Below are 19,472 nucleotides of genomic sequence, written 5' to 3'. Positions count from 1 at the left end.
TTGCACCTCCGTTCTAATGTTTTGTGCACCTGGCACACCTCTCCTTGGACCTCTGTCTCCTCATGTCCGTCTATTGCCTCAAGCATATTTTAGTTTGGAATTTGATGCCATCATGAGAATTTTTAAAATAAGCTCTTGCATGGAAAACGAGAATTGGCAAAGGCAATCGGTCTTTCGTTGACTGAAGAACTTTTTACTTTGCCAATACTTATTATTTTGATGTTTGTGAATGATTTTTGTATGAAGGCATACTTGTATGAAAACAGGTTTTGTCTAAAGCCAAAATGTATGTTCCTTTATGTAGAAGCACTCATTAAACTAGTAATCCCTGGAACTGAATGGGATTACTTTTGGTTGGAATTCCACGTTCTGCAAGAGCAGAATGTCCTCACCAAGTCAGGTAACCTAGTGGGCGAGGTGGGCTGACCCTGTGCCCCATGCTGTAGAGAGAGGAAGCAAAATTGGAGTACATTTTCAGCAGACCAGTGGATGACGTGCTGAGTGAAAGCCTCTGCAAATATGTCTAATATATTTATTGTAAACAAAAGGTCTTGGGTAACGCCAAACCTTAAAATAAATGGTACATGTGGAGATGCTGCAAATTAGGTGGAAATGTTTCGGGGTCGTGGTGACACAATGGTGGGTGAGAGATTTGAAAACCAATAGTCATTGTTGGAAAGTATCCTGGTAAATAATGTCAGAGAGACCGTTTTGGTGTGAGCTGCACTTGAGCTCCCACATTCTCCTAGCAGAGAAATACTTGGAGACTGGAAGATTTCAATGAGCCTAATCCTTTGATAACAGTGAACGGGGGTGAATACTTGACATGCATAAACTATGCAAAAGTAGATAGCATTAGGTCCAAAGGTGTCTGTGTCATTTCCCCTTAATTACATTAATATGTATTTGTTACTCTTATGTAAGATAACATGTTTTGTATGTTGGCAAAATGTGTGATTTGCGACCATACACAGGTGTATAACTTACGCCTGTTGTTATTTACATTTTAAATCCTATTAATTACCATCACTCCCATGTCTCCTCTTAAATGATGCCTATTCATCTATTTACTCTCTGGCTACCCTTTTCCTGTTGTTTCCTTTCATTACTAAGGAGGGACCTCCACAGAGGTTCAGCGTACCAGACCCTCTTGGCCCAATCTGGAGCAACCAGGGTCAACTAGTGTCTGACTTGCTAGAACATAGCGGGATCACCAGCAAAAATAACCAGATATTTAGCTTGTGTTAATCAAGAATACTTTAGATATGAATTTCTGTGTTCATATTGCATTACAAATGCTATAGGTGTCACATTTGCAAAAGTTATAACTATTGGCATTGTCATTAACAATGCCAATAACTCAAACTTTAATGCTGCAAGACCTATTTGCTTGTTTTATCTTCACCCCCTTTCCCCCTGCAAACCCCAACAACCCGCAGCAACACTACACATTGCTATTAACAATTATATCAAAAATTCTAAATCTCTTAAATTACAAACTATATTTCAAAGATTAATACTAATGATATACACAATACTAACATAAAATTAATATATGAACTAAAATACATTAAATTAATTTAAAAACGATATTCTTTACAATGATATTATTGAAAACAATATTTACAACAATGCTATTCTTAACGATATTGCTTACCTGAACAAACTATATTATTGACAATGATATTTGTGCATCACAATAACATTGCATCATAGTATTCTTTTTGGGATATTTCTGTCTCCCGATATTTACAACTCGATAATTTGTTCAAACACCAAAAATTCAATCAGATACATTTGGTGATTTTTCTATCTTAACGAAAGCTGTGTGTGTGTAGGGGGGTAATCCTGATTGGGTCTGACGTTTTTCCACCAAAGTGGCTGTATCGGTCAGAGAAAGGCAAACCACTGGTGGAAAAAACTGTCAGTGACAATGATGGAGAGTGCTATTTCACTTGTCGCATATGGGTTCTGGAAATATACCCTCGAATTGGCCCAATACCTTGACTTCAAGTATCCTATCAGCATTAAATGCTCAGTTCTCTGAAAGACTGCAGCCGCTTCCATGGCTGCCTTTTAAGGCTCTTACTTCAAAACAGGGTGGTGGGCAAGCTGCTCCAGACTTGGTGACTCAGTTTTCTCTATGGGTTGTCCTAGCCAGAGAACATTCCACCAATGAGACAGCCACCATCCACCTAACACTAAATAATGCAAATATGGTATAGGAGACACAGACTGAGCCTTCTCAAGTTTTACAGGAGAGTGTCTGTCTAACCCACCTCGATATTCAGTGTAAACATCCATTTCCTACCCACTACTGAACTTTTAGGTATCTCAATAAATGTGATTCGAAGAGCACAAGAATTGTTTTTTAAAATAGAAAATATATTTATTTCCATCTTCCCTAGGTTTGTGTTTTTAGATGCAATCCAAAATTAATTCTTGCTCTCTGTGCCCCTCACATTGTCTATTCTAGTTAATAAATGAACATTTTGATAAATGACCTACTGCAAAACGCAGCTAACTTGTCAAAGGAGATTTAATACAGTGATTATCTTGTTTGCTCTTTAATCAGAGTATTGAGTTCTTATCCAGTGTCCATCATCTCCACTTAATCACCATAGCAATGTTATGCCAATGACATGCGCTTATTACAAATGCATATATCTTACAAAGGTTTCTATTGTACTGCTTGTGTTTAGATGTATATCTGTTTAACCCACACCTGCTACAAGTATACATAATTGTAAATGCTATAGAGGTATAGTGATGCCAATCACCAATATATATAGCTGTCTCTTTTCTCATTCATAGGTTTATTAATGCATTTTGCCACTTGCAGAGGTTGTGTGAGTTCTTATCCTATAACCATTTTTTAGGTCGAGCCTAGACAGCACTTGCGCCTTCTGTTCAAAACATGTTGTATACACTTTGTGGGCCATTGCCTTTTTATTCATCCCTTCGATTGTCCTTTAAAATTCTTACTTGTTAGTGGTGAATCCTTCCTCTTTGTCCCTCGTTTTTAGGTCTCGCCTAGCTATTGCTGTTAAGCAATCGCTATGGCGAGAGATATAGAGGTGCACCAGGAAAGCTTACCAAGAGGGCTTTGGCAGGCAGATTATGGACAGTGCATGTGGCCGTGCGCGCGCTTACCATTTGCTCCCTGAGCCTCGTCATCACCCTTCAAAGGAATGTCTCCCGCTCCCCCGCCCCATCAGACTTCAAAGGGATCCGCTCAGCTCCCCCCCATCCCCCCCCACGCAATGCCGAAAGCTTGTTAGCCCAGGTAAGGTGCCAAACCAAAGACATTTTCACCGCGCCTCCAGCGGTAATCGTACATACCCAATGTCATTCTTTCAGCACTGCTCTATCTGCACGCTGCCTGCACGCATAGAAAGCAAGATATCCCTTTAGCGTTTTTTTTATTAGCCCAGGTATTATCGCGTGCACTCCATTTACAAAGCTATACAGAATTATTGGAGCGTGCAGGGTTGTTTTGCATCTTCGAGGGTCCTTCACGTGTTCAAACTAACAAACTGCTGGTGCGTGACATGCTTTGCTGAACAGATGTTCCTGCCACGCAGACACATGCCCTCTAACCCTTTGTTTGTCTTGGAGGGGAGTCTTATCGTCTAATCTACTCTACTATCATCTGTTCCTGCTACATTCAATTCTACCACACAAGTGTAAAGCTTGGTGGACAACATGCTGCGGGCTAAAGAATAAAAAACATTTCACATGGGCTTGTTTGTTGGGTTTTGCGGCATGCACTACGTCGGTTTCTTCTTTACAGAAACCAAACACAACATAGCATACCACACAACCCTTATACACAATAAGCGACCATCAGCGCTGCATAGTTTTTTCACAGAACATTTCTTTCACCTCCATTATTAGGCAACCTTTGATTATAGCAGGACAAGAAATGCATTTCCTGGCAAACATTTCATTTACGGGAGATTTGAATTTATGCACACAGCATACCTAAGCGTGTCCTCCTTTATTACGTCCAAATAAACACCGAATTGGCACAGGCACGTACTGCAAACTAAATCTGCCTAACGCTTTATTGCAAGCGCCCTTTGCTTACTCCTATATATGATCTAGCGATACTCTCTTTATAATTAGCTCCCAATTTTGATTTTCACGCACTTACAAAACATCCAAAACATGCGTGCACATTTTCCATTTTTGGGATTGCGGTGCATTGTCCTGCTTTATCTGCACGCTCACTGCGCGCATATAAAGCAACATATCCCTTTAGTGTTTTTTTTAGGCAAGGTAACGCACCAATCCAAAGACATTTTCACTGTGCCTTCTTTTGGTAATCGGAACTACCCGATGTTATTCTTTAAACACTGCTCGATCTGCACGCTGCGTGTGCGCTCATATAATTTCTTGTTCTATACCAGGCCATTTCATTCAAAGTTACCACTACCCTTTATACCGTGCCAGGAAAACACTCTATTTGTTTGCTTTCCCCTTACCCTTTTTACTACTAATCAAATTACATTTGTTTACAGAAACATGCCTTCTATACTACACATACCACTTACGTTTTAGCATGCTATTATCACTACATCATTTCCAAAACTTACCTTTCAGAAACACTCGCACTTCCACTTCCCTATTCATACCACATATTTCGCCTTACAACAATCTAAAAGCATCGCGTGCCCAGCCTTCATTTACCTTCTCGCCAAATGACTATTACTGCGGTCCTTCGCATTCCCTGCCAACTACTTTGCCCACAGCGTACCTTCATTATTACTCCATGCTTTCGCATTGCAAAAACTAGAAACACTTTTTTCCCATATACACACATTTTGCTGCACATGCCATCTGCCTTACTGTTTATTATGCTACAATATTTTTTTATTTGTTAATGTCGTTTAGCACAGTTAACAGAGAAAATGCAAAACCATCATGGGCCACAGCCTCGTGTAGTTATTCATGGTCTAAGCTTATTTTAACAATTACTGTGTCCTAATTTTAGTCTGTGGTGTTGTCGTCAATCGGCAAGGCATTTGTCCTTTTGTGTGAATCCGTGCCATGTCTGCTCATCTATTTTCCAATTTTGATTTTATTCGACTTAGTCATTAATCCCAATAGGCAAAGTTTTGGGCTGCAGATCTTGGGTTTACCCGCGATTTCCAGGACCAAGTTAACCACAGTATTCCAGAATTTAGCTAATTCTGGTGCAGGTCGTGAACATAAGAGTTCTGCATCCCGTTCGCTGCATCACCAACAATTGCCTGTCACTGCAGCATGCATTCTATGCAGTCACGGAGGCATTAAGTACATTTTGAACCTTTGTTTTTCTGAATACATTTGTAGGGAATTTTGAGTCTGTCAGTATATTTAAATACCTTCAGCTGTTACCTATTATACATATCAATTAGCCCATCAATTGCGCAATAGTAAACCAACACCATGACCCAAACCTACACCCCAAAATTACCGCTTAGGAGCTCTAGTCATTACGCCACGTTTCTTATTATTTATGCAAAGGATGCCTCTGTTGTGTTACTTTTGTCCCCATGTTTCGTTGTTTTCAATCTGTTGCAAATAAGGCTACTGGAATATGTGATCTTACAACGAATTCCGTTGCAACGCATGCCTTTACCACGCATGCGTTACAACGGAATGCTTTTTCTTCGCATAGGCTTTTCCTCTAATCCTTCGTGGTGACGTCGTACGTCGTTAAGAGGAAACGGAAGATTCTTTCCGTTTCCTCTTAAAGGACGCCGTTTTCCTGCACAACTCGGCGTTTTTTTAAGGTGAGTTTCTTTTTTTGGGGGGGAGACCCCCCAAGCCCCCCTTTTTTTTGTTACCCTTTACCACACATACCTTTACTACGTACCTCGTAGTAATGGTATGCGTGGTAAAGGCTTTCGTGGTAACCACGCATGCGTTGTAATGCATGCGTGGTTAACGTTTCCGTGGAAACGGCCGCGTTGTAGTGGCTGTTTCCCGCTACTGTTTTCTGATGTTCTGCGCAGTATGCCATAATGTTGTATAATAAATATATGCAGACATAAGGTATAAGGTTTAAAAAAAGGCTACTGTGTCTCTGATGTTCCGCTTGATGCGTCATAAGGTTGCTGTGGAAGGAGGGTATGCAACATTTATTGCGTTGCCTAAAACACGTAAAACAGTATTCGGATTATTTTTTTATTTAAATACCTACAGCTGTTATCGATTACACATATCAATTAGCCCATCAAAGACGTGCTAGTAAGCCAACGCCGTGACTCAAACCTTGTTTATTGTGCATCTCAAAAACATTACCTGGTGCATTTATAGTGTCAGGTACAGCAAGAAAGAAAAATAGATAAAAAATGTGTAACATATATTTTACTATCTGGTGGACTTTCATGTTTATCAAGCGACGATTTTTTTCTGTTTTGTCACCTGTCCTAAGAAATCTCTCCTGCCACGGGAGTCTCTGCATCACCATCAGAAAACGTAATGAAAATTCTGAATATAGGTGAAATAACTTCATAGACCACCAACCACATTTGTCACCGTTTGGTTACAACTAATGCAAATTCTTTTTTTCATTCCCCACCCACTCCCCCCCACCCCGCCAAAAAAAAACCCTCGTATTTACAGAATTGGTTTACTGCAGCGAAACCTTCTTCATAAAAAAAATGAGGCATCCGTGATGACCATATTGTTCTAAGTTGCTTTTTAATAGGACTTGCTTAAAGCATTGCTTTAGCCCTCTATCTATCTATCTATCTATCTATCTATCTATCTATCTATCTATCTATCTATCTATCTATCTATCTATCTATCTATCTATCTATCTATCTATCTATCTATCTATCTATCTATCTATCTATCTATCTATCTATCTATCTATCTATCTATCTATCTATCTATCTATCTATCTATCTATCTATCTATCTATCTATCTATCTATTGCCTCACTCTATCTATCTATCTATCTATCTATCTATCTATCTATCTGTCTGTCTGTCTATCTATCTATCTATCTATCTATCAATCTATCTATCTATCGACCTCACTCTATCTATTTATTACATCACTCAGGGGCACCACAGCATCACTATGCGCTACCACAACATCACGGAACACCACAGCATCACTCAGCGCCACCACAGCATCAATCTGTGCAACCATTCAACAACAACTGGTTCAAATATGTTCTCTCAATGTTTCAAGCTTTATTACAAATGTCACAAAAAGATGTTAATATTTCACTTCTGTTCTTGGATTTTCGTCACAATAAAATACACTGAACATAATCTTCACAAAAGTTATTTACAAAAGTTTAAGCTATTGCCATTATAAATTACAATAACTTTTGTTTAAGTATTACTTACTAAAAAAAATTAAGAGCCATTGTTATTTGTAATAGCAAATACATCTAAGTCACGTAAATACAAAACATATTGCATTACAAATGCTACAGGTGTCACATTTGCGAAAGTTATAACCATTGGCATTGTAAATGACAAAGCTATTAATTTCGCTGTTTTCAAAACTAACACATAAATAACAAATTTGCCATTTACATTATCAATAGCTCAAACTTTCCTAATGCGAGACCTATTGCATTGCAAATGCTTGTTGTATTTTGTTTCCTCCGATGGAGCACGACTCAAGTGCTGTTATCTTATGCTGCAGTGTATATGTGTTTGTTTTGTGGGGCTATTGTTGTCTTTGCTTCCTGCTCGTATTTGCTGTTGCCTGTTTTGTTTTGTATTCCTCGTCTTTTACATTGTAAAGTCAGCGTGGCTTGCAATTCATTTTCTAAATTAAGTGTTTCTTATTAACAAAGATCTGTGTGTGCATGTTTGGAATTTAATTTATTTTTAATTTAAATTCGTAGAGCAACGTGACACAGAGTGTTGTCAGCAATTCTTTATACTATCTAGTTTAAGTTTATGCCTCGGTAAGGCGCAGCTGGCACAGGTAACAGCAGTGGTGGGGCAGGGCAGGTGTGGGGGAGGGGCAAGATAACGGGATAGGGAAAGTAAAATAAAACAAATTAATGAAACGACTTACCTTGCTTACGCTGCATCGCAGATTCGGCCATGCGGCAAGCACAAAGTAAGTAGTTGTATTTATTTATTTATTTTACTTTCCATATCCTGTCATCTGTGCACTCTCCCCAACCTGCCCCACCGCCCCACTGCCGCACCGCCCCACTGCCGCAACGCCCCACTGCCCCACCGCCCCAAAGCTGTTACCTGAACTGGTTGCACCTGGTCCCAGTGTTGCTTACAGCTAGTTTCACACGCTCTGAGCTCCATTGCTCCGTTTCTGTAAACAGGGTGTTAAATCTTGTTCTTATCACGTTTGTTTTCCTCCTAGTAACCTGTTCGACCGCCCACCTTAACCCCTTGGCTGCGGCGGTAATTCCGCCGCAGCGCTAAGGGGGAGGGAGGGCCACGTGGCGCTCCCATGCTCGTGACGGAACCGCTCCGTCACGAGCCTCGGGCGCGCTGTGCTTGTGACGGAGTGGTTCCATCACAGCCACGTCTGCTCAGTAGAACGAGCGGCGTAGGCGCAAAATCAGCGCAATCCACTCCGTCACCAGCACAGCGTGTCCGAGGCTGGAAGGTGTTAAAAGAAATGAAAGAGAGGCGTGGCTGATTTATGTTATTCCGAAGAGGTAACCATTTTGTAGAGAGTATCTCTAGGATTTCAAGAAACTGTTGGTCAACTGTTAACTCGTTGATAGAAGTTATAACAATTCCTCATGGTCATTTCCAATGTTATGCTTTACGTTTTTTTGTGTGTTAATCCAGTAAACTCTGTGATTAACTTGCACTTAGTTCTTCTCACAGATATTTGTGATGGTGTGAGTGGGGAAAGTGAGGTCCCCCTTTGGCTGTCCTTCTTTGTGTGTGGTAAGAGGTCACTCATTTACTCTCGATACCCCCAATGCTCTGGCAGGAACACATAGCTCTCTCGTCTCTTCTGTGGTCCAATACATGTTCATAACCCTCAGGATTTATACTGCCCTGTCATCCACCAGAACTTGACACCTCACCAAAAAATACATATTCGAAATTCATCCCATTATCTCCATTGGCTTTAAAGCTCCAGACTTAGAAAGCATTTTAAGGAGTTTAGTACTGACTTCTCCCCTTGACACTCTTGATCTTAGTAAAAACACATCTGCGCCAGTTGACATTGCTACTAAAATTATTGGTGCATTGGAACGGGTTATGTGCAGGTATTAATGGTGTACAATGTATGAAATTGTGAGTCGATTGCAGTACTCCGTTAGAGCTGTCGTCAAGTGCACAGCATTGAATTTATATACTTCACTTTTTGATTCTTATATTATGAGTAGTCCTGCAAGGTTACTCCCCTGTAATCATTGACAAGCTGTCCCCTAAAATCTTTTATTAATCAGATAGGCAGCACCCAACTGAAGTATCCGTCAAGGAGGGAGATAGACTGCTCTCGATTTAGTGGTAAATGAAGATTTATTGGAGAAGCGAGATAGATACATGAAGAGCCCACGCCAACCGCTGCACTGGAATTCCAGGAATACCTAGGCATAGGATTCCACATTCCAGAGCATGCGGCGAGGCGAGTTCAGCAGGCAGCACGAGGATACAACACATCCTCCTTACTAGAAAAGAAAAGAATTAATCTTAACAGTTAATTCATATAAGCAAAGTCATTAATGTAGTCACATCACATTGAGAACATTTTGGAAAGAAAAGGTTATTCACTAACAATGTAATCTTTATGCCACACAGGAGGTTTCCTCAGACGGGAAAAATTTGAATGAGGGGAACGGACGGAAGTGGGCTGAATGGAACGAGGTAAAGCAGGTGGTTGATGAGAATTGGAACTAGAGGGAGAGGTCCCTGAACGGTTGGGAGCAAAGGAACTGCTAAGAAAAAGTGGAACTTTGACAACCTTAGAGAGACTCCAAACATTCCCGTCTGACAGCTCTACAACTTGCCTGCCCACTCTAACAACTAACAATGGGTCAGAAAAGCGAGATACACCAGATCTAAGAAAACCAGACTTTCTTACACATACCCAATCACCAACCTTACATGGATTGCTGGAATTGGAAGACACCACAGGAGAACGACAAGTAGAACGTTTACCATCTACAAGGTCTCGCATCCAGGTTTGACTTAAATTACATATACTTTTCCTCCCCCGCATTATTTCAAAAGGAGACAGTTCACCATTAGCCTTAGGAGTATTCCGATAACTCCATAAAAGTTTTCTAACAGCCTCGAGACAATTCTCACCGTTGCACACAGCAAGTTGCAGACCCTCCTTGAGCACCCTAATCCATCTTTCGACCATTCCGTTGCCTTGAGGATAGTAAACAGAAGAGCGTTTGTGTAAGATACCATGATTGCAACAAAAAGATTTCATCTCGGAGGAGGTGAACTGTGTGCCGTTATCAGAAAGGATGGAAGAGGGAAAACCTTCTTTTTCAAAAATTGAATTGAGAAAGTCGATAACCACTCTAGAAGATACATGAGAGACAAATTTCACTTCAGGCCAACTAGAGAACTGGTCTATCAAGACAATGGCGTACACAGGACTCTGACCAAGGGACATGGGGCCGGCAATATCTACAGAAACGCACTCCCATGGTTTTGATGGTCTTGAGATAGAATCGTGGTGATATTTAACAGGCTTTTGGGATTTATCACTCACACAACATTCGACACAGAACCTTACTTTTTTCTCGATTAATTTGTCGACACCAGGCCACCAAAATTCACTTCTTATTCTTCTCTTCATGCTGGACATGCCTGGGTGGCCCTCATGAGCCATGTCTAACACGGTGTTCCTTAAACTATCCGGAACCACCAACAGTAAACCTCTCAAGAGAGTTTCTCCCTGGATGGAGAGCTCTTGAGCTACTTGAAAATAAGGCAAAACACTAGAAGATAGACTGTTCTTGGAAGGCCAACCATTTTTGACATAAGACACAACATCCAAATAATCACGGTCACTACTGCAAGCCAAAACCCAATCATCTTCACGAATGCAACCATTGGAGACTTCGCAAATTGACACCACTTTGTCAGGGTCATTGTCGGGAGCAACATGATTGTCGTCTTCCACGGGAAGCCTGGAAAGGAAGTCAGCAAGGACATTCTTTGCACCGGGGATGTACTCAACGGAGAAATGAAAATCTTGTAACTTGTATTGCCATCTTGCGATTCTAGAGGTGGCTTTGCCACACCCTTTGGTCGTAAACAGGTCTACAAGGGGACGATGGTCCGATCGTACAACAAAGTCTGTACCATATACATACCTGCGAAAGTACTCAATTCCCCACCAACAAGCCAATGTTTCCTTTTCAAGAGTAGAATATTTTGTTTCAGCACCACGTAATGGTCTTGATGCAAAAGCAATAGTGACGAAACCGCTGTGCTGCTTTTGCATCAGAACAGCACCAATGCCAACATTGCTTGCATCAGTGACAATGAATGATTTACAATTAGTGTCAAATGGGGACAAAGCAGGAGCAGAAATTATGCATTGTTTGATGAAATTAAATTGACATTTGCAGTTATCTTCCCAAACAAATTCTTGATGGTTTTTCATCAATTTACGTAAGTGAGAGGTTTTATCAGAAAAGGAGGGGATAAACTTGGCATAGTATTCGGCTAAACCGAGAAAGGATCTAAGTTGATCCTTGTTGCCCGGTTCAGGTGCATTTTCAATCGCCCTAACTAAGCTTAATTTGGGAGAGATGCCCTGTTTACTGATGGAATGTCCCAAATAATCTACTGAACTTTTCCCAAATTTGCATTTTTCTTTAGTGAGGGTGAGACCGTTGTCTTGTAAGATAGACAAGACTTTAAACAAAACTTCAGAATGCTCACATTCGTCCTTGCCGAAAACTAAGATGTCGTCCTGAAAATATAACACATTGGACACATTCTTAAACATGTTGTGCATTACACGCTGAAATACTGAGGATGCGGACACTAACCCAAAAGGCATCCTTTTATATCTGTATGCACCTTCAGTGGTTATAAACGAAGTCAGATGCTTACTATCATCGTGAAGTGCTATCTGGTGATATGCGTTAGATAAATCCAATGTGGTGAAGATAGATGCATCCTTGAGCTTAGTGAACATTTCTCCAATATTGGGTAAAGGATGTCTATCCACCCATACATTTGAATTTAAATCGCGCATATCCACACATAAACGAATTTTCCCGTTAGGTTTGTGGGCTACGACCACTGGCGAAAGCCATTCGGAGGATTCAATTTCCTCGATTACATCTAAGTCACATAACCTCTGAAGTTCTTTTTTTACAGATTCACGTAAGGCTAAGGGTATGTTGCGTACTTTATGTACTTTGGGAACAGCGTTATGTTTGAGAATAATTTTGTGTTTAAAATTTTTGAGTAGACCCAAAGTAGGGGAGAAAACTTGTGGAAAAATAGTTTCCCATTTGTTGTCAGGGGATATCTCAACAGAATTGATGAAGTCAGAGTAACCTAAAACCTGATCGGGGTGATTGGGATCAAGTTTCATCATCAATTCTCTTTGTTGTGGCCAACCCAGTAAGCATGATCCATCCTTAGCAACATAAACCTTAGCATGTATTGACTTGCCCTTAAATGATAAAGTGGAAGGAAAGTATCCAAATACATCAATGGGTTTTTTCCCATACCCCCTTAATTTTATGTCAGAGGGAAATAATGATATGACATCTGGAAATTCCTTTAGCATTACATCATCACCTATTAGAGTGTATTTTGCACCAGAGTCTGCCATGACTTTTATAGATTTGGACCCAATTTGAAGCATACAGAAGGGTGAGTCTTTTTTTTCTTCTCCTACTTCATAGACGTTGCAGATGTCGTCGTATTCATCGTCATCGATGTCCACAGGTTGAACTTCAGAGAATCTGGGGCGTCTAGGGTCAGGATTAGAATACCTCGATCTGTTGCGATTCTTACACATCCTGGAGAAATGACCCCTAGACTTACAATAGTTGCAAAATTGTCCTATAGCGGGACACCTCTTATCCGTTGCTACATGGCCAGGAAAGCCACATTTGAAACAAACAACATCCTTTCTGAAACTTTGATGAGAAGTAGAGGCTGCCATCATAGGTTTGTTGGAAGTAAAAGTGGATGGGTTGTTCTTGATATTTTGGACCACTGATATACTAGGATTTTCGGAAGAAGATTCTTTCGGTTTTTTGTCGGACAACTCTTTGATGCCTAGCTTCATATCTTCAAATCGGTGTGCGATGTCGAGCGCTTTTGAAAGAGATAAGTCTTTTGCGTCAAGTAATTTTTCTTGAAGTTTCACATCAGAGACATTATGCACAAGTTGGTCCCTTAGCATTTGATCTTGGAATTGTTGATAGTTGCACTTTGCAGCCAGGATCCTTAAATCTTTGATAAAAGAATCAATTGGTTCAACGGGAAGTTGTTTTCTGCTAAGAAACTTGTGGCGTGCCACCACTTCATTGACTTTTTTAATGAACTGTTTATCGAGTTGCATAATTGCATTTTCATAGACATCAATTTCTTCTTCAGATGAATTATCTAATGTCATTGGAGGTAAATGTGAAAGAATTTGTCTTCCTTCTGCGCCAAGAGAATGCTTAAGTATTGCAAGTTTGCGTTTGTCTGTGTAGTTCTCGCCACCAATGGCTTCGAGATAGGCTTCAAATCCTTCACGCCATTGTTTCCATTCTAATGGTGGTTCACCGGGACTGGCCAAAAATGGCGGAGGAGCATTAAAACTTTCCATTGAGATGCAGAAGAATGAATGGAAAAAACTGAAGAATGTAACTTTAACAGACTGCAGAAAATGTCTTACTTAGGCATTGTGATGTCATAAACTAGTGGTAAAAAAGTTCTTGAGAGGAATATTCCTTGAAGAGAGGCTTTGTGATGTCACAATAATTGATAGAACAGATGCTGCTTGCACTTGCTTGTGCTGACGCTGCCTGCCTTGAAGAAAGGCTTTGTGATGTCACAATAGCAGATAGAACAGACGTTGCTTGCACTTGCTTGTGCTGACGCTGCTAGGTTGGAATGCAGAGAATGTTGAGCGCATGCGTTAGCTCGCGCTGAAGTTTCCAGGCGCGTGGTAGAGCGCACGCGTCAACTCGCGCAGATGAAAACAAAGCGAAAAGTATTAAAATGAAAATAATCTCACCGCTTAATGTGAAGAAAGCGGGATTTTCACCAAACTGACATCGATTCGATAGCGAAGGCTCGGCAGATACAGAGGAGGGAATTCAGCATCTCATGATGGCAACGGTAATCTTGGTCCGGGGATACCGGGGCTGCAGGCTCAGAAATCGCGTAGGTTCGTTCACACCAAGTCGCCAGTGAAGTATCCGTCAAGGAGGGAGATAGACTGCTCTCGATTTAGTGGTAAATGAAGATTTATTGGAGAAGCGAGATAGATACATGAAGAGCCCACGCCAACCGCTGCACTGGAATTCCAGGAATACCTAGGCATAGGATTCCACATTCCAGAGCATGCGGCGAGGCGAGTTCAGCAGGCAGCACGAGGATACAACACCAACTTCACATTTTCTTCAAACGCTGTCTTACCTGTAAGAACGTGTAGGTTTTGTCAGTGGGATCCTAGACTGTTGGCCAATCGCTTTTGTTTTTTAGGGTTCTTTGAAGAAAGAAGTTTGAAGTTTTCTTTAGGATGGACATGGGGACTTTTGGTATAGTATTATGAATGCTGTGCTTAAAACCTGAAGTATTTCTTCTTTACTTGTTGCCCTTACTTTACTCGCTAAGTGGAGGTTTTCAAACGACTGTGTTGTCAGATTTAATTATAGTAAAAATATTTTGAACAGAAACTGGTAGGTACTTCAGATAATAATCTAACATTTGATGTTTTGTGATTTTGATTTCTGTTGCCGAAGTTTTGATGTGATCATGGCAACTCCATCCCTCACCAGACTAGAATATAAGAACAGAGTTGAAAACAAATGTCCAAATTGAGAATCTCATACCAGATTGCGATGAGTGCGGTCTCTGAAATGCCTTCTGAGTCACCCACAACATCGATTAAGGGTGGTGCAGTCATTCAAGCATTGTTGATGAAAGATAATTTGTTACCAGTGAATATGTCTAATGGGTTCTACAGTTGTCAAGGAAGTGTTTCTGTAAGAGTGGTGTGCAGGGGCCTCTTGGTTCTTTACAGGCCATGGCTGACATACTTGACCGAGTGAAGAGTTTTATGTAGGTAATAGGTATGGTGGTGATTAACTTGTATGTTTTGGTGAGGAGGAGTCCAAAGTGTCACAGGCAATCTTGGGGGCAGCGAGGTGCTTGAGTGGGCACTGTCTGGTTTATGATGGTGAGTGCACAATGGGATTTACTACAAGGATGTTTTTGGTGGCTGACCAGCTAAGGATTTGGTCTCATTCCTGCACTGGATTTCCTCAACATAGTGATAGAAAATGTTGAGGTTTTGTTAGTGGTGAGGTAGGTTGTTTGACACATATAGATTTGAGGCAGCTCTCAATATATCAAATGTTTGGAACACGTCAGTGGGTTGACGAGTCTGTCTCCCAGGATTTTTTGGGGGCAGAAAAGATAGCTTTGCCTTAGTCCACGAGGACCTCAAATCTAGATGAGCTGTTTCCTTGACACCATTCATACCTGCCGATGGAGAAATAAGTTGGCTCTAGCTGTTTGCGTCTTGAGTGTTTCAATGTTCCCTAAGACAGTTTCTGTAAGAAATAAATTGATGTTTTCAAAGCATGTGCTGACAGTGAAGATTATTTTGCCTCCTGCAATGGAATTTTCAGCAGAAGCAGAAGCAGAGTGGGCTTACGTTATGTCATAAGATACACACTTAGGGGCTTATTTACAAGGTCCATGCGCCACTGCGCCACTTTTACGTCATTTTTCCCATATTAAAAATGACGCAAAAGTGGCGCAAGGGCCCTGTAAATCTGCCCCTTAGCACACATACACTTGGCGGGGGCAATCCGCCCGACATCCGCAAGTGAATTCCCCCCCGCCATTTTAGTATGGCGGGGGGACCGCGGCGGACGGAAAGACCGTCCGCCTCTTTTCTGACCCGGTCGCCTTGCGGCCGGGGAGGAAAAGGATTAATATGGTGACGGTGTCTAATAGACACCGCCAGCCATATTACGATGGGCCAATTCAGATGCCTTTATCGGAAAGGCATGCGGTCTTCACTCTGGGGCCCCCTGCGGGCCCCCAGAGTGAAGGAGCGGTGGGGGTGCACACGGGGGCTACCTGTGGTACCCCCCAACATTTGCATACATGAAGCAGTAGGCACCACGCGGTGCCTGCCGCTTCGTGTATGCAAATGCATGCATGCATGTCTGACATTGTGGCGGGTGGTGCACGTCGGGATTCTGCTCTTAAGGCGGGCGGTCCCGTTTTCCGCAAGGGTGGCGGGCGGGCACAGTCCGCCCGCCATCCTAATGGGGGCCTTAATGTTTTCTATTGCCCATGCTACACAGGATCCTTCCAGTGCTGAAGAGCATCGCCAAAGACACTGGCAAAGCCAACACGTCCCAAAGGTGATACCTATTGGCTATGCCAATGCTAGTTTTGTAAACTTCTCTTCCACCTTTTGAGATTGATTGGAGCTATATCAAAAACTCTCAACTAAATAAAAATAAAAATACGATCTCCGTGTGCCTCGGGTTCCTTATCTAAAAATGAAAAGTCGCAAACACATTAGAGAGCCCCTCAAAAAAGCTTAAACACTGATATGAAGCCTTATCCAAAAACATGCGGACGTTTAAGTAATCCACCTTGGAAAACTAATTAACATAAAGAAATCTACTCGAATGTGTGTTTAGGAAAAAAATAGAAATTATTTTTAATTGGCAAACACTTTCACTTTTCTCAGCAGCCTGGACACACTGACGCTGACATTCGGCCTCTGGTTTTATAAGCTTTTCAAGTGGGAGCGTTTCACAACTCACAGCGTGAACTTATTGTTCCAGACCTAAAACTTTCTCCACATTGAGGGGGGGGGGGGAATTATAAAGTACTCAGTGTGTGCTGTCAAAGGGAAACACACTTGACACATTTATTAAAAAGCATTTAAAAAAAAAAAGTTTTCGATGCAATGCCTGTCAGGGATTTAGATTTTATTAATTTCATAAAATCCCCTTTGAGGCTGCGTCTCTGCTTGTATTTTGATTTCATTTAAGCCGCAGCAGGGATCTTTGGGGCGTGCAAAGGTTCACGCACAATGCTTATCCTTTGGCGCACCTTAGAGCTGATTGTTTTTACATTTTTATTCGTATAACGTGGATTTTCGCGATTACTGAAGCTTGCACCACTTAGCAATAATCCACATGTGAGCCCCAAAAAGTGTAGAAGAAGGACCTGATGCACAAAATACTGGTTGCAAAAAAACTGTTCACAAACTGTGGCCAGTATTTTTGTGAACATTGTGAACATTTTCCAAACTGACTTATGCACTAAAAATAATAGGCCAGTTCACAAAATTCCCATTTGGAGAGGGTTGCAATCCAAATGACCTCATGAATACTATTAATGAGGTGGGTGGCAAATTGAGACTTCCTCTGATTGGATGGCATCACAGCAGGGTTGGATTGGGATAAAAAATCGGCCAGGGCACACCAAAAAAAAGGCGTATTGCCTTTCCGCAAAGCACTGCTTCAGCCAAGTTTTAGGAAAAGAAATGGGGTGGGGGGCATGTTTTATTGACATCACTTAAATGAAAAAAAATGCACAGATTAGTTCTCACTGCTGAGCCACACATGAATGCAGGTGAGACCACTTTTGCTCAGGCTCCCTGCCCCTGCTCAATCAACATACATTAATGGTCCGGCCCAGCGAGAGAAAGGGAGCAATACCTCCGCCCATCTGCCTCTAGAAAGGCCACTTAGGCACCAACTGGGCCGCTGGCAGCATCCTAACAACACCGACAGCCCCCAGGCTGCCCAAAAAAGCAGCCCACAGCTGGAACTCGGCTGCCGGCCCTTCGGCCATTTCCCGAGTGCCCACGTTACCAATCCGACCCTGCATCACAGGGATGGTGGCCTGCTGGGGTCAGATGACCACCATATCTGTGATCGCATTCATACAAAGTAAACTTTTTTTAATGCACCACTTGGAATGCTTGGGGGGCTTCTTTACATCTGAAATCAGTCAGCAAGCAGCCTAGAAATAGCAGGAGCAAGCTCTAATGGAGGTGAAACATTGATAGTACAGAAAATAAAGTAACTTTTTTTTCCATAGCATCTATTTTTCAGATGTTTTGTCTTCACATCCATTTTGGGCGTAAGGGTGCATTTTGCTCTATAATAATAGTGGAAGCAACACAGACGTGCTGTGAATAACAGCCGCTCGTGTTCTGGGTGTTCGTATTGTTCTCATGCTCCTATGCTAAAATTTTGCAGCGTGGTGTGATATTTCATGTGACTTGCATAAAACTAGTTTTCTGAGATTGCCCAAGATTAAACCAGCGTAATGGAAATTTCCCCCAGGCCTAGTTGAAATGAGGATGTGATGAGGCAGAAATGCTGGTACCAGGTCATTGAGATGCTGGCACATGTTCGGCGGTGCAGCGGTCTAAGGGAAGGCATGCCAGGCTGACTGGCTCTACATTTCTTTATTAGTTTGCTCATTAGCTTGCTCTGTAACAATTCAGGAACATTGAAAATCATTACAGTGTGTGCACTTTCCTGTTCTAAAGTTCATTTTCCCAAAGAAATATGAATCTATTTCTTTGGAATTTGGGATACTTTTTCAAAGATTAAATGGCAATGGCATAACGCTACGCCTCATTGGAGCGTAGCATTAGGATCCGGGGCCCCCGAGAGCCGGACTCGCTCTGTTTCCCCTGCGAGTCTCTGCCCGGAAGGGATGGGTGTGCGTGACTCCTTACAGGTCAGGGGGTGCCTGCCTGGCTTGATCATTTTTCAACCGCCCTGAATGGCGAGTTGTAGCCCAGGGATTCCGGGGATGATTATGATGAGGGATTGGTCTGGAAACCTCCTGCAGGGAGTCAATCCGACTGAATTCAAGCGGTATTGGAACGATGTCCGATCAACCGTTGAAGTCTTAGGGAACAGGGCCCTTCCGTAAACTACAGGATCGCACTTAACTGCGATCCTGTAGTTTACGGAAGGGCCCTGTTCCTCGGAACACCACGGAGTCATCGTATTCCTAAGATCCCCATGGGTCCACGGTCCTTGGCATACCTCCTAAGAACTTAGCATTCCCTAAAACTTCAACGGTCGATCGGACATCGTTCCAATACCGCTTGAATTTAGCCGGATTGACTCCCTGCAGGAGGTTTCCAGACCAATCCCTCATCATAATCATCCCCGGAATCCCTGGGCTACAACTCGCCATTCAGGGCGGTTGAAAAATGATCAAGCCAGGCAGGCAAATGTTCAATTGTCAGTCCTGATGATGATCCCACATATTAGACCATAAGGGATCGAAACGTCGACTTTGTATAAGTGTTTTCAC

Source organism: Lissotriton helveticus, chromosome 9 (assembly GCF_964261635.1).
Source record: "Lissotriton helveticus chromosome 9, aLisHel1.1, whole genome shotgun sequence".
Taxonomy (NCBI): domain Eukaryota; kingdom Metazoa; phylum Chordata; class Amphibia; order Caudata; family Salamandridae; genus Lissotriton; species Lissotriton helveticus.
The sequence above is the reverse complement of the archived record's forward strand: the minus strand, read 5'-3'. Positions refer to the sequence as shown.